The 13,112-nt window shown below is 34.8% G+C and overlaps 1 pseudogene; it reads left to right on the top strand.

Moving 5' to 3' along the window:
- The first annotated feature begins 334 nt into the window (after positions 1-334).
- LOC149214864 (subtilisin-like protease SBT1.5 pseudogene) lies at positions 335-3,668 on the top strand (annotated as a pseudogene).
- The last annotated feature ends 9,444 nt before the right edge of the window (positions 3,669-13,112 follow it).

Raw genomic sequence — 13,112 nt, 5'->3', positions numbered from 1 at the left:
TAATAACATTAGATTTTGTTAATTATGCTTAGATAAGGATAGCAGGAGACTGAGCACTGAATCATTCAGGAATATATTATCCTGTTTTTATTCCTTTGTATATTTTGTGTGCATTATTTCCCCTTTAAAGTCACGGATTCTCTATTTCTTGGGTTGATGTGATAGCAGCTGGGATAAAGTTGGACAGATAAGCACAAACGTAGCTAGTGAGGGGCAGTACTTCAGAGGAATATCATGCAAATATATTTAAAATCTTTATGATGTTGGCACCTGGCTAGGGTTCCTTGTTGATACATTATACACAGCACTCATACGGAGGTGAGGACTGTTTGTCTGTTATAAATTTGAAGTTTGCATATGTTAATGTGAAGGGATGGTATGGTAGCTCACTGATTTTGACAGAATGGAGAGATATTTATGGGGTACATATGCAAGGAGGGTATGTGAAGTAGGCCTTTCTGGACTGGGCGGTTTTATAGTAGATTTATACTGTATTTTATGATGAGAGCTGTACAGAGTGAGTTTTCAAATGTGGTATTGATGAATTCTTTAGTTATAAATGAGTAGCATGTAAATGGGTTACAAACGGGTCTTTGTGAGTTGAGGTGATGTGAAGTGGGTTTTTGCTGGGTTGAGCTAGAAACCAGAGTAACCAGTATTCTGGGAGGGTTTGATTGAATTCTGCAGTTCATTTTTGTAGAAACTTAGCTGTGGTTGTGAAATGGGTCTTTGTGGATTGAGTCGATGTGAAGTGGGTTTTGGTTAGTTTAGCATATGTGAAGTGGGTTTTGCTGGGTTGGGCTAAAAACCATAGAAGGCCATAGAGAACCAGTGTTTTAGTGAGGGTTTGATTGAATCCAGCCATGGGTTTTTGTAGAAACATATTTGGATTTGTTGCTGTGTTTGTGTTATTGTGGAGAGTTGAGTGTTCGAGGACCTATATAGTCAGAGTAGATATCGATTCAAAGCCATCAATATTTCCCTCCCATGAGCACTGGTATATGGCCAAGGTGGCTGCAGTGAAGGGCCTGATTACGGATGAAAAAAACCTTGCTGCTGTTAAAGGTGATATCTTGATTCATGTCTATAAGACAGTGTTCCATGGATTCTCAGCCAAGCTCACTCCGGAGCAAGCTGAGAAGCTTGATACGTCACATGGAGTGTTGGCAGTGCTTCCTGATAGGGTCAGGCAGTTGCATACAACGAGGTCCCCCCAGTTTTTAGGTCTGAGGCCTAGTGGAGGATTATGGCCCGAGTCGGACTATGGTTCTGATTTGGTGGTGGGACTTTTGGACACTGGAATATGGCCTGAGAGAAAGAGCTTCAGTGACCATGGGCTAGGACCGGTTCCTAGGAACTGGAAGGGTGAATGCGAGGAGGGGAGTGGGTTTTCTAAGAATTTATGTAATAAGAAATTGGTGGGTGCAAGGTTTTTCCCAAAAGGGTATGAAGCCATGGTTGGGGCTATGAACACTTCTCGGGAATCCAGGTCTCCCAGAGACACAGATGGCCATGGGTCACACACTGCATCGATTGCTACTGGGAGGCATGTTTACAAAGCCAATATGCTCGGTTATGCCAGTGGGATTGCGAAAGGGATGGCGCCGAAAGCTCGGTTGGCGACTTACAAGGTATGCTGGCAGTCTGGTTGTTTTGATTCAGATATACTTTCTGCATTCGATCGTGCGATAGAGGATGGTGTCGATGTGATTTCGCTATCTGTGGGTGGTGGGATTGTGCCTTATTATCTTGATAGCATTGCAATGGGTGCGTTTGGGGCAATGGAGAAGGGTGTGTTTGTGGCCACCTCAGCAGGGAATGATGGACCCGGGGGCTTGTCAGTTAGCAATCTCTCACCATGGGTAACTACTGTGGGTGCAGGGACATTGGATAGAGATTTCCCTGCAGAGGTTAAGTTGGGTAATGGAAAAATCATCAGGGGAGTGTCTTTGTACAGTGGGATGCCCTTGGGTTCAGGTTTGTACCCCTTGGTCTATGCTGGGGACACTTCTATGGGGGGTAGCAGGGATAGCTATTCGTCTTCTTTATGCATGGAAGGATCCCTGGATCCCAAGCTGGTGAAAGGGAAAATAGTGATGTGTGATAGAGGGAACAACCCCAGAATTTCAAAGGGGGCCGAGGTGAAGCATGCTGGAGGAGTAGGAATGATCCTGGCAAACAGCGATTCAGATGGTGAAGGTCTTGTTGCAGATGCTCATATGCTGCCTACAAGTGCAGTTGGGGCCAAAGAAGGAGAGCTTATCAGGCAATACATTGCTACCACCAAAGGGCCCGCTGCTACAATTTCAAGCCTGGGGACTGTTCTGGGTATAAAGCCTGCCCCTGTTGTAGCATCCTTTTCTTCTAGAGGACCCAATCCGGAGACTCCAGAGATTCTCAAGCCTGATGTTATTGCTCCAGGTGTGAATATTCTAGCAGGATGGACCGGTGCAGTAGGTCCATCAAGCCTTCCAACTGACAAGAGGAGGACACAATTCAATATCTTGTCTGGTACTTCAATGGCTTGTCCTCATGTGAGTGGAGTTGCTGCCCTTCTCAAAGGAGCACACCCACAGTGGAGCCCTGCAGCAGTAAGATCGGCTCTTATGACCACTGCTTATACTCAAGATAATAGAGGTCACAGGATGATTGATGAAGCCTCTGGCAATGCATCCACTCCTTTTGATTTCGGTGCAGGGCATGTACATCCTGAAAGGGCTATGGATCCTGGTCTTATCTACGATGCGGGTACTGAGAACTATGTTAGATTCCTATGCAGCCTTAATTATACCACAAAATCCATTCAGGTTATCACCCGAAAGCCTGCTCAGTGCCCCGCACGAAGAATAAGTCCTGGTAATCTCAACTATCCTTCGTTCTCTGCAGTTTTTGACCTCAGTCAACCCAAGAAGCTCTCAACTGTCTTCTTTAGAACTGTCACTAATGTAGGCCCTCCTCGGTCCGTCTATAAAGTCAGGGTCATTCCTCCAAGGGGAGGTGTGACTGTGACTGTCAAGCCAAGAAAGCTGGTCTTTACCGAGGCAAACCAGAAACTGAGCTACACTGTTACCGTAACCACAAAGCCTATGAACCTTCTCCCTGGTAACGCGGACACGCGCTTTGGCTTCCTTTCCTGGACAGATGGGAAGCATGTTGTGCAGAGCCCACTTGTTGTAACTAGACAGGAACCTTATTAGTTCTGCTTTTCTCCAAATCCTGTACTCATTGAAGATTTAATGGTCACCGACTGAAATGGAGTTTTTCTGCCCCTTCTGTTGATATACCTGCAGAAGGTGGAAGCAGATCATTGTACAGGTGTGTAGTAAACAAGTATTCACATGTAGTTTCTCAGTTAATTTGGTTTTGCGATCAACAGGGTAGTGCTTTGCGTTTATTTTGGGAGTCACTTCAATGCAATGACTGAGAGAATTCAACATTGGATGACAGTGGTTCCTGAGTGTGTGTAATGGAGAGTTTTAGCATAGGATGATATATTTCCATGGATTCTCTATGTTAGGTGCAGAGCTGTGTATACCTATTAAGGTATAGGTTTGAATAATCATCATCGTAATGATAAATTATGTAATAAGCAGACTTAGCAGAATATTACTTTTATTGATTCTTCTGTATGAATCAGGTGTTGAGAATTGAGAATATTACTTTTTGCAGATTTGGTATGAATCAGCTTGAAAATTGTTCATGAACTCTTTTGAACAAGAAAGTTGCTGCATTTTTTTTCTCTTTTGAACAAGAAAGTTGCTGCATTTTTTTTTTTCCCTTTTGAACAAGAAAGTTGCTAATTTTTTCCCCCTTTTTCAAATAGGGTCACTTCTACTTATAGTTTTATTGTCTTTTTAATGAATCAGGTTCTCAGGTGTTACTTTCTAGCTTCTGTATGAATAAGCGTTGTAAAATTAATCATGAATTCTTTTCAACATAAGAAAGTTGCTGCAATTTTCCCTTTTTTCAATTAAGGTTATCTTTCCTGAGTCTCTCTATTTGGATGGAAGAAACGACTCCAGTATTGTCTTCCTCATGTTTAGATAATTATAATGACAGGGAAATAGTTATACAGAAAACGTGAATGCAAATGTGAATGCATGGATGAATACAGGATCGCATTTGACTTTTACTTTATACATATAAATGTTGTCCCAGTACAGAAATATACCATAAGAAAAAACAAAACCACTGAAATTGCCTTTCCATTCTGGACTATTGCTTATGTGCTGTTTATGTTTCTCCTTTTTAAATCCTTTAGCCTATCTACTCCTTTTTAAATCCTTCAGCCTAGCTATTACTGCACATGAAGAATGTGAATGTTTAGTCAAAATAAGTTGTATTTGAGCTATATATAGATTTTATGCTTTTTGAATCTTCCAGCATTTTGCAAGACCCAAGAAGAAATGTGGATATGTGGATATCTGATGAAGACGAGTTACATTTCAAATTTATGTTTTTTTAATCTTCCAAACTTTTTAAAGCACAGGGAGAATGTGGAAGCTCAGTTCTTTAAAATCTCCTCCTCTGATCTTTCTCAGGGACAGAGGCACAATATGTGGGTCTTCAACAAAGATGAGTAAAATTTCAACTCTTGCTGTTTGAACCTCTTGAGGTTTCCAAGTTTTCTCAGCAACAGATGTTGCTTGAATCTTTCTCAGGTCTCCAACCTTTCTCAGGCAGAGGCACAGATGTTGCTTGAATGTTTTTCAGGTCTCCAACCTTTCTGCAGAGGACCTTACTGTGTTTATAAAATTGATTGTGTTTGAACCTTGTGTCTTTTCAAAACAAAAGAAAAATGTAAGCTACTTCTATAATATAATAAAACACAAGTTACATTTAAACATGAGATTTTTCTTATTTTAATATTTCTATTATATTTAAACCTGAGAGTTTTTTTATTTTAATCTTTCCATAGTACAAGAAATGTGGATATAATTACATTTGAATTATAATACTTACATTTGAATTATAATGAAATACATTAGAACTATAAATTTCACATTAATGAGTTCCATTGAGTAATACATTAGAACTATAAATTTCACATTAATGAGTTCCATTTTTTATGCGTTGCATTTTTTTAAGTATAAATTTCACATTGATGAGTAAATTCATATCAGTGACAATTTCATCCGGCTGTTATCATCCATTCTCTCTGTTATATGTAACCTTTTTAATTTTCTAAATTATAAGAAAAATTAAAATTTACAAAAATCAAAATAAAAATTCATATGACTTTTTACAGAATTATATTTAATTGATTACTAAAGTACATATAAAATTTTGCAACTGCACAGATAAATAAATAAAATTTATTAAAATTGACCATCAAACAATAGTGAGAATATATATATAATATTTCCATTTAATGTTATTTATAGTTCTATTTAATGTTATTTATAGCTGTACGGGAACTAATATGAGATATTGAAATTAATATATATATATATATATATTAATTATTTCCATTTAATGTTATTTATAGCTCTATAGGAATTAATATGAGATATTGAAATTAACCTTCTAAATTATAAAGAAAATATAGACTATTTTTGTTTTTATTTAAATTTATAAAATATATATATATATATATTTTTTTTTTTTAATTTATTGAGTTGAAAAGTTTATTTTATAAGGGTATATAAAGTTATTGGTTAGTATGAGAGATATATAAATTTACTTGTTAAAATATAGATCTATTTTTATTGAATGTTTTATAAATTCAATCTGTAATTTTTTAAAATAAAAATCTGTACCTCTAAAATAAAAAATAAAAATTATGTTTTAATATAAAATAAAAAATAAAAATTATGTTTTAAATAGAAAAATAATGTTTTTATAATTAAAAAAATTGAGTATTCTCTAAAATAATTAGATATAAAAAAATGGTGTGATTTACATATTTAAATTTTATATTTCTCAAAAATTAATATTTCTTATCTGCAAGTTTAGAAAAAAAATAAAAAATTATGTTCTAAATAGAAAAATAAAGTGCATCATAATTTAAAAAAAAAAGAGTATGTTCTAAAATTTTATATTTTTCAAAAATGTTTCTTATCAGTACCTTTTTAAAATAAAAAATAAAAATGATGTTCTAAATAGAAAACTTTTATACTTCTAAAAAATATTTCTGATCCGTACCAATATTTCTTATCCGTACCCTTTTAAAATAAAAATTATGTTATAAATAGAAAAATAATGTCCATTATAATTAAAATATCCTCTAAAGTAATTAGAAATAAAAAATAAATAAAAGTTAGGTTCTAAATAGAAAAATTTTATACTTTTAAAAAATATTTCTTATTGGGACCTTTTAAAACAAAAAATAAAAATTATGTTATAAATAGAAAAATAATGTCCATTATAATTAAAATATGCTGTAAAGTAACTAGAACTAAAAAAATTGTGTCAATCTCATGTTTAAATTTTATACTTTTCAAAAATACTTTAACAAGAGATTTATATAAACTATGTGAAGATCTATGTTAAGTAATTTATGTGGATATCAATTTCATATATATCTATATATAGAGAAAAAATTAAGTTTTTATGGTTCAAATTTTTAATTAGTCTTATATATACTCTATTTAGCATTCAAAAATGCAATTTAAACAATAAAAAATAACACATTGTACTTTACACACTAAAAAAATTTGCACTTCAAGAAATTTGATCTCTCTCGGTTCATGTTGGATCCCTACTTAAGATTGATCTATGCTGATATATACGTTTAGTCTTTATTAGAACATAAGTTCAAATCTCATAAAAAGAAGTTGAGGGGGGCAGTCATTGAGGTTTATTAACACAAGTTCAAATATCATAAGAAAATGTTAAAAGTGAAAGATATAGGAAAATGTGCGGTTTAGTCCTTATTAGAACACAAGTTCAAACCTCATAAGAAAAGGTTGATAGGGGCAGTCATTGGGTGTTTTGTGGCTATTACCACAAGTTCATATGTCATAGAAAAAGGCAGAGTGTGAGAGATAGGGTTTTTGTCCTTGTTAATACAAGTTCATAGTTCAAATGTCATATGAAAGGGCTGAAAGTGAGAGTCACTTGTGAAGGATAAAAATTTGGTATCCAAGATTAACGAAGTGTCACACAAAGTTGAGAATAAAAATCACTTATGCGAAATAAAACTTCGATATTTAAAATTAACAAAATCTCACACAATCTTGAAAACAAGATCCTAATCAAAATAAGGTTAATATCTATCCAGGCTCAACATAAACCTAAAAAAAGAAAAAGAAATAAGTAGTGGTTCAAACCTCATATATTTGACACTCATTTTCAAAACCTCTTTGTCAAATTCTGAAGTATATCTCTTTGACCATTCTAAAACATATACAGATAAAATACTTTACAAGGTAGGTTTCCCACAGTACAGGGTTTTGAATAAAGATTTCGTTAGGTAGGTTTTCTTCAATAGTGAATAATTTTTTTATTAGTCCGGACATTTGGATATGAATCTTTGTTTTTTGCAGGTGTCAGAAGATACCGGACACACCCAGTTGCAAAATGCTAATAAGAATGCTTTATATTACAACAGGCTTAACACTCCCCAAGGTACATGCAGAAGCTAGTTAATTAACTTAATCCACAGATACTTAACATTTTACCAGATTTCCTAGTCGCAACCACCTAGTGAAAGATGAATGAGGCAGATGCATGGCAGGGAAAAAGATTCAGTGTACACTCTTTTGGCATGTTGTGGTCAGAGTTGGACTTACATCCGTACTGATTGAGGTTAGCATTTGAATATGGAGTTGTTTATGGATATGGAGTTGTTTATAAAGGTAAAAAAGATTTCAATTTTTTTTTTTTATAGAGATGGTGTTTTAATCATGTTTTTATGGTGAAAATAGATTCACCGCTATCATATATTTTGAGAACATTTAAAATTATGAAGTTTGACAATTTTTATTCAGATTTGAAAAAATTACTAAATTTTTTCAAAATATAGCCCAAATTTGCGTAACTATTACGTAAAGAAACATAATAATTGGACTACAACTTTAAATATGAAATAATGGTTAGACTACAGCTTTGAATATGACTTTGATTTTTAAGATCCTAATGACCATTCAACATAAAAGTGCAAACCAGAAAATATTTATATGGTTGGTTCAAGAAAATGAGCCATCAATTAGCTTTGGAATTAACGCATCTCACATCACATCAAATTGGATTATGTGACCAATTGTAGCCCAAAAAAGCCAAATTGGAATTGGAAGATTCCTGTGAGCGTTTGGTCAAAGTTTGAGATATAGTTTAAGAATAGAGGAAAGAAAATTATTAACTTTTGAATTTGAAGATATATTTTAATCAAGTAAAGCAAAATTAGTATGAAACTCAGTGAAGTAAAACTTTTTATAATAATATTTATGGAAAGCTTTTAACATTAAAAATTGTAATTTTAAAAAATAATAATAATATGAAAAAGTTGGATAATAATTATCATATGAATGCAATGTAATCTAATAATACAACATAACATTAATCTTTTTAAAATTTTGAATTTTAGGTTTAATATAATGTATTATTGTTAGACAAACAATTATCAATATCTGTGGACAAACAATTATTATTATTTTAATTAATTAAGATTAAATGTTTTATATAAAAGTTTATTATTATTTTATTTAATAATAAATAATAATGATTTAATTATAATGTATAGATTTTGAATATATAATAAAATGTGATATTTTAATTATTTAATTGTAAATAATAAGTATATAAATACAATTTTTTTGGGTTATTTGTCTAAGTAAGACTAATTTTATTAAAAGATGCAAAAAATAGAGTTACAATGAGGCCCCAGCCTTAGCCGTTTTGTACATTGTTCATCAGGAGTATCTAAACTGCCCCATATTTGGGGAAACCAGTTTGCCATAGCGAAAAACCAAACATGTGACCTTGACCCAAAACAGAAGAGCTTCAGAAGAAGTTTTGACATAACACAAAAAGACACAGGTGAAGTAATGACAGAACAACCTTTCGTTTAGACAAAAAACAGACACAACAAGTGACTTGACCAAACCAGTTAGCAGTTGAGACCTTAGTTGACGCGTGGGTGGCAGCGGATGCCACGTGGCTTCATTTGGGTTCATCCTGGTCTGGAGTCTCCTCAACTATGCGACATGCATAATGATACCAATCCTCATCCGCTTCCGCCACGCCGCCTTCCACCACGCCACCTTGTGGCTCCCTCGCAGGAAGAGTGCCACTCGTACTGCCAGCCATAGGCATCAAAATAGATGCTCCAACTAAGCTGCCACCTGGTTGCCGACTGTCATCAGTGCGTCCACCTTCTGCATGCAGACCGCCACTCCGTATTCCCCTGCCTTCTTCCTCCGGGAGCATCCCAGAGTCACGGCCTATTCCATGACTGCGCTCCTCCTGATGCTGCATTTCAGAGCGACCCAATGGAGCGTCGTGCTGCTCACTTTCTTCAGAGAAGACAACGGTTATGTTGGCAGTGATGATAGGTCTGTTAAGGTTGCTTCGGAACCTGAATTGCGTCGAGTGAGGGGCCGAACTGGGGGGCAAAGGAAAAGTAGCAGTATGGAACCTGAAATCGTTGTGCTCAGCAATTGAAGCCTACACATGACCCCATTCGCTGCGAGCGTGAGGATAATGCCTGTGAGGCAAGCTGGGAGGGGGAGGATTTTCATGGGGAGGAGAAGGTGAGGCAGGTTCGGAGCTCTACGCTGCCTATGGGCGAGCGCTGCCACTACGAATACCACCTCTGCGACTCCTCATTCGATGACGGACCATGTTAATATGGTGGGAAGGGAATTCAGCAGGATAGAAGGTCGGGAAGGAAAGCAAAGGATGAACAGAGGGCGTCTGGTCAGGATTCAGAGGGCAAAGCCTGGAGTGGGAATAGTGATGCCCATTTCCAAATTCAATACAACACAGAAGCCAGCAGCGGCTCCCGGTAACTGTCCGACTGCAGGGATTTTCAGCTTGGGGTGGGCAAATACTGAGGGAAGGAGGGAAGACTGAGGGGTTGGGAGGCTCCATATCAAGGCAGGCGATGTCTAGGTCTCGGCTTGAGTGACCATTAAATGCAGCTTGCAGGCGCGCCTGAGTTCGTTTCAGGTGAGCATAGGATGGTGCGCTGGCCACCATCTGGCTCGTCCGAACGCCGCCGATCAGTCGGTTCTCCATTAAATGCCTCGATGGTCACCCGCATCCGGGTAGTATATAAATACAAATTATTTGTATAAGTTTATATATTTATATATACACAATAAGATTTATATGTATAAATATTTAATAGTGTATATATAATTGTTTTTCTTAAGAAACAAAATCATATTTTTAATATGATTAGCAAAATTACATCTTTTACATGTGTCTTTTTATTTCAAAAAATATCTCTAATGAAATTATCAAAAAGAAATCATTTAACTCCCTCTCTAATAGGCACTTCAATCTAGTTCAATAGAATATGAAAATAAAAATCATTTTCCTAATCATGGACCCTAGGAAAAGTTACCAATAACAAGCAAGTGCTTAGGGTACTTTGTCTCCCTCTCTTTTGGTAAAATTTGTTAGTCCATTGGTCTCTATTATTCGAGATCTAAATGTGGAAGCTCCATCTTTGGTCTCTATTATTCGAGATCTAAATGTGGAAGCTCCATCTTTGGGGCTTGTAGCTTCTTTGGGTTAGGCTAATGTTTTTCCTCCAACTTAGTTTAGTATGAAAGTCAAGTTTTGTCTAATACTAGGCATATTCTATAAGGTGTATACAACTAGGTTCCCTTGGTTAGATGCAATTTTTCTTATCTATAGCCTTGTTGGCTTGGTTTTGGACTAGCTAGAAATCATTGGCAACTCTTTACTATAGATGTAAACTTGTGAGAATATTATGCATTCAAGGCCCGCTGATTTTGATCAATAAATATTTCCCAATTATGGTTATTAAAAAAACACCAAAACATGAAAATTACGACCATTATATAAACATATAGTTAATATGTTCTCTTATTATCCCACATAACAAGGTTTGTAGCCTTGATGTGAAGATTTTCCATATGAATTGAAGCTACTAAAAGGGATAATAAACATATTTATAAATATGGTCAACCTTAGAGTCATGAATATGCCAACTTCTTAAACATATTTATAGATACGATCAGCTTTAGAGTCATGAATATGCCAGTTTCTTAATACTAGTTGTAATAGAGCATTTGAAAGAGCATTTGTATCCATATTATTTTCTATAAAAATATGGAAAAAAAGGAATGTTGTTAAAATCATAGCATGACACCTAGACCTTCTCAAATATTTAAATAATGTGAATATATTTTTTAGTTTCATGCATAATTAATAAATTTAATGCCATGAACTCAGCATAACTATTTGTACCTCCTACCAAGCATGTTTTAAACTTCAAAAAATGACCAAAGACAAATTAAGAACCCTACCTACTCCACAAATAAAATGGTCTTCTTGACTTGCACCATTAGTGAAGGCCCAAGCACTACTTTGATCAATATGTTCTTCTTTAATCAATCCAACAAGTTTCTCCTTTAGCATCTATTCAAATCTTTCTATAAATGATACATTCTATACAACACACTGTTATTAAGGTGAAATATATCTTCCCTCAAAGATTTGAGCATTATAAACTAGCTATATACCCCATTAGCAAACAAACTAAAATCTTAAATTTCTTAAGAAATAGTTTCCTATACCACAAATGTGATCCCTCATCAATAGAAGCACTGTTCCATATTCATTTAATATCAATATGCCTTTCCAAATCCTTCCAAACATAAATTGTAAAGGCATTGTCTAACGAGGCTACAATTTCTTCCGAACGATGGATTTCTCATCGGAATCTAGTGATTTTTTTTTCAAGAAAACCAACTGTGGGGGTGTTTGAATCTTTTTTTGATGGTGGAATGGATTCAAAACCACCAAGAACCCTTGGGGCACCCAAAATTCTTAAGCTTGATAGCAGTAACCCTGATATCCAAAACAATCTGCCGAATTTTCCGTTCTTTTCCAGAAGAAAACATCATCTCCTTAGACCAATCTAATTGTAAATGGGAAAAAAATCAACAAATGATTCATAGACTCATCACTATCCTTGCATAAAATAAACTAGCTTGGACCATTATAACTTATTTTTGAAGAATGTCCAAAGTAAAGACTTTATGTTTTAAAGCTAGCCACATACAAATGATAATTTTTAAGGGACATTTAAATTTCTAGATACCACTAGACAAAGTGTTTCTTTCCAATATAAATACTCAAAGTTTCAACACCCAAATCTAGGAGTGTAAATATTGATAGTTTTGTTTTCCCTCATATAAGTTCATTTTCGTCCTCCTTGATATTGACATGGTCAACTCTTAAGGTAATACATAACATTTCCTATTCAATAACTTTCCTTTCATCTAGACCCAAAATATAAGTTGATTTCCATTCTTGCGTCCATATAGTAGTCATTTTTGGATATGCTACTAGACTCAAGAAAAAATAACCACCTCCATGAAGCTTTTTAATAATCCTATCAAACAATTTATAATATTGACCACTCCCAACCGAAGGATCTAAATCAATTCTCCTCCTTGAACCATTTCCTATTTTCCATACAAGACAATGTCATGTTATAGGGATATTTAAGACCATTACTTTCTAGATAATGAAATCAATATACCATTTCTTAACAAAACTCCTCCAAAAATCATCCATTAAGTTTTCCATAATATATTTTTGACGAATGCCTTGATAACACAAAATCTTTCCCCCAATCTATATCCAAAAACATTTAGTAGCCAATACTTTGTTGGAAAGTTGTATGCTATTTATGTTGAATAAAGTGTAACTAGGTCCGATCTTCATAAATGTAATTTTGACATTTTTATTTATTCAAGAAAAGAGAAAATGTTTTCATATTATTTGTCAATGAGTTTCTTGCTCATTGAAGTAGGTCAAGCACATGTTTAAGTGCTTCTATGAAGTCAAAGTGTCAATGTATTTATGTAAGACCCTTAGACGGCATGTTACACTATGTATAAGGTCAAAGGAATACCTCCAAGACAAGTGAAAGTTCTCTCCATGCAACAACGTCCTCCAAAATGAAGCTA

Source organism: Pinus tabuliformis, chromosome 1_1 (genome assembly GCF_031772625.1).
Source record: "Pinus tabuliformis cultivar Carrire ecotype Pingquan chromosome 1_1, CPIR1, whole genome shotgun sequence".
Taxonomy (NCBI): Eukaryota; Viridiplantae; Streptophyta; class Pinopsida; order Pinales; family Pinaceae; genus Pinus; species Pinus tabuliformis.
This window is presented reverse-complemented; position numbering and strand designations above follow the sequence as displayed.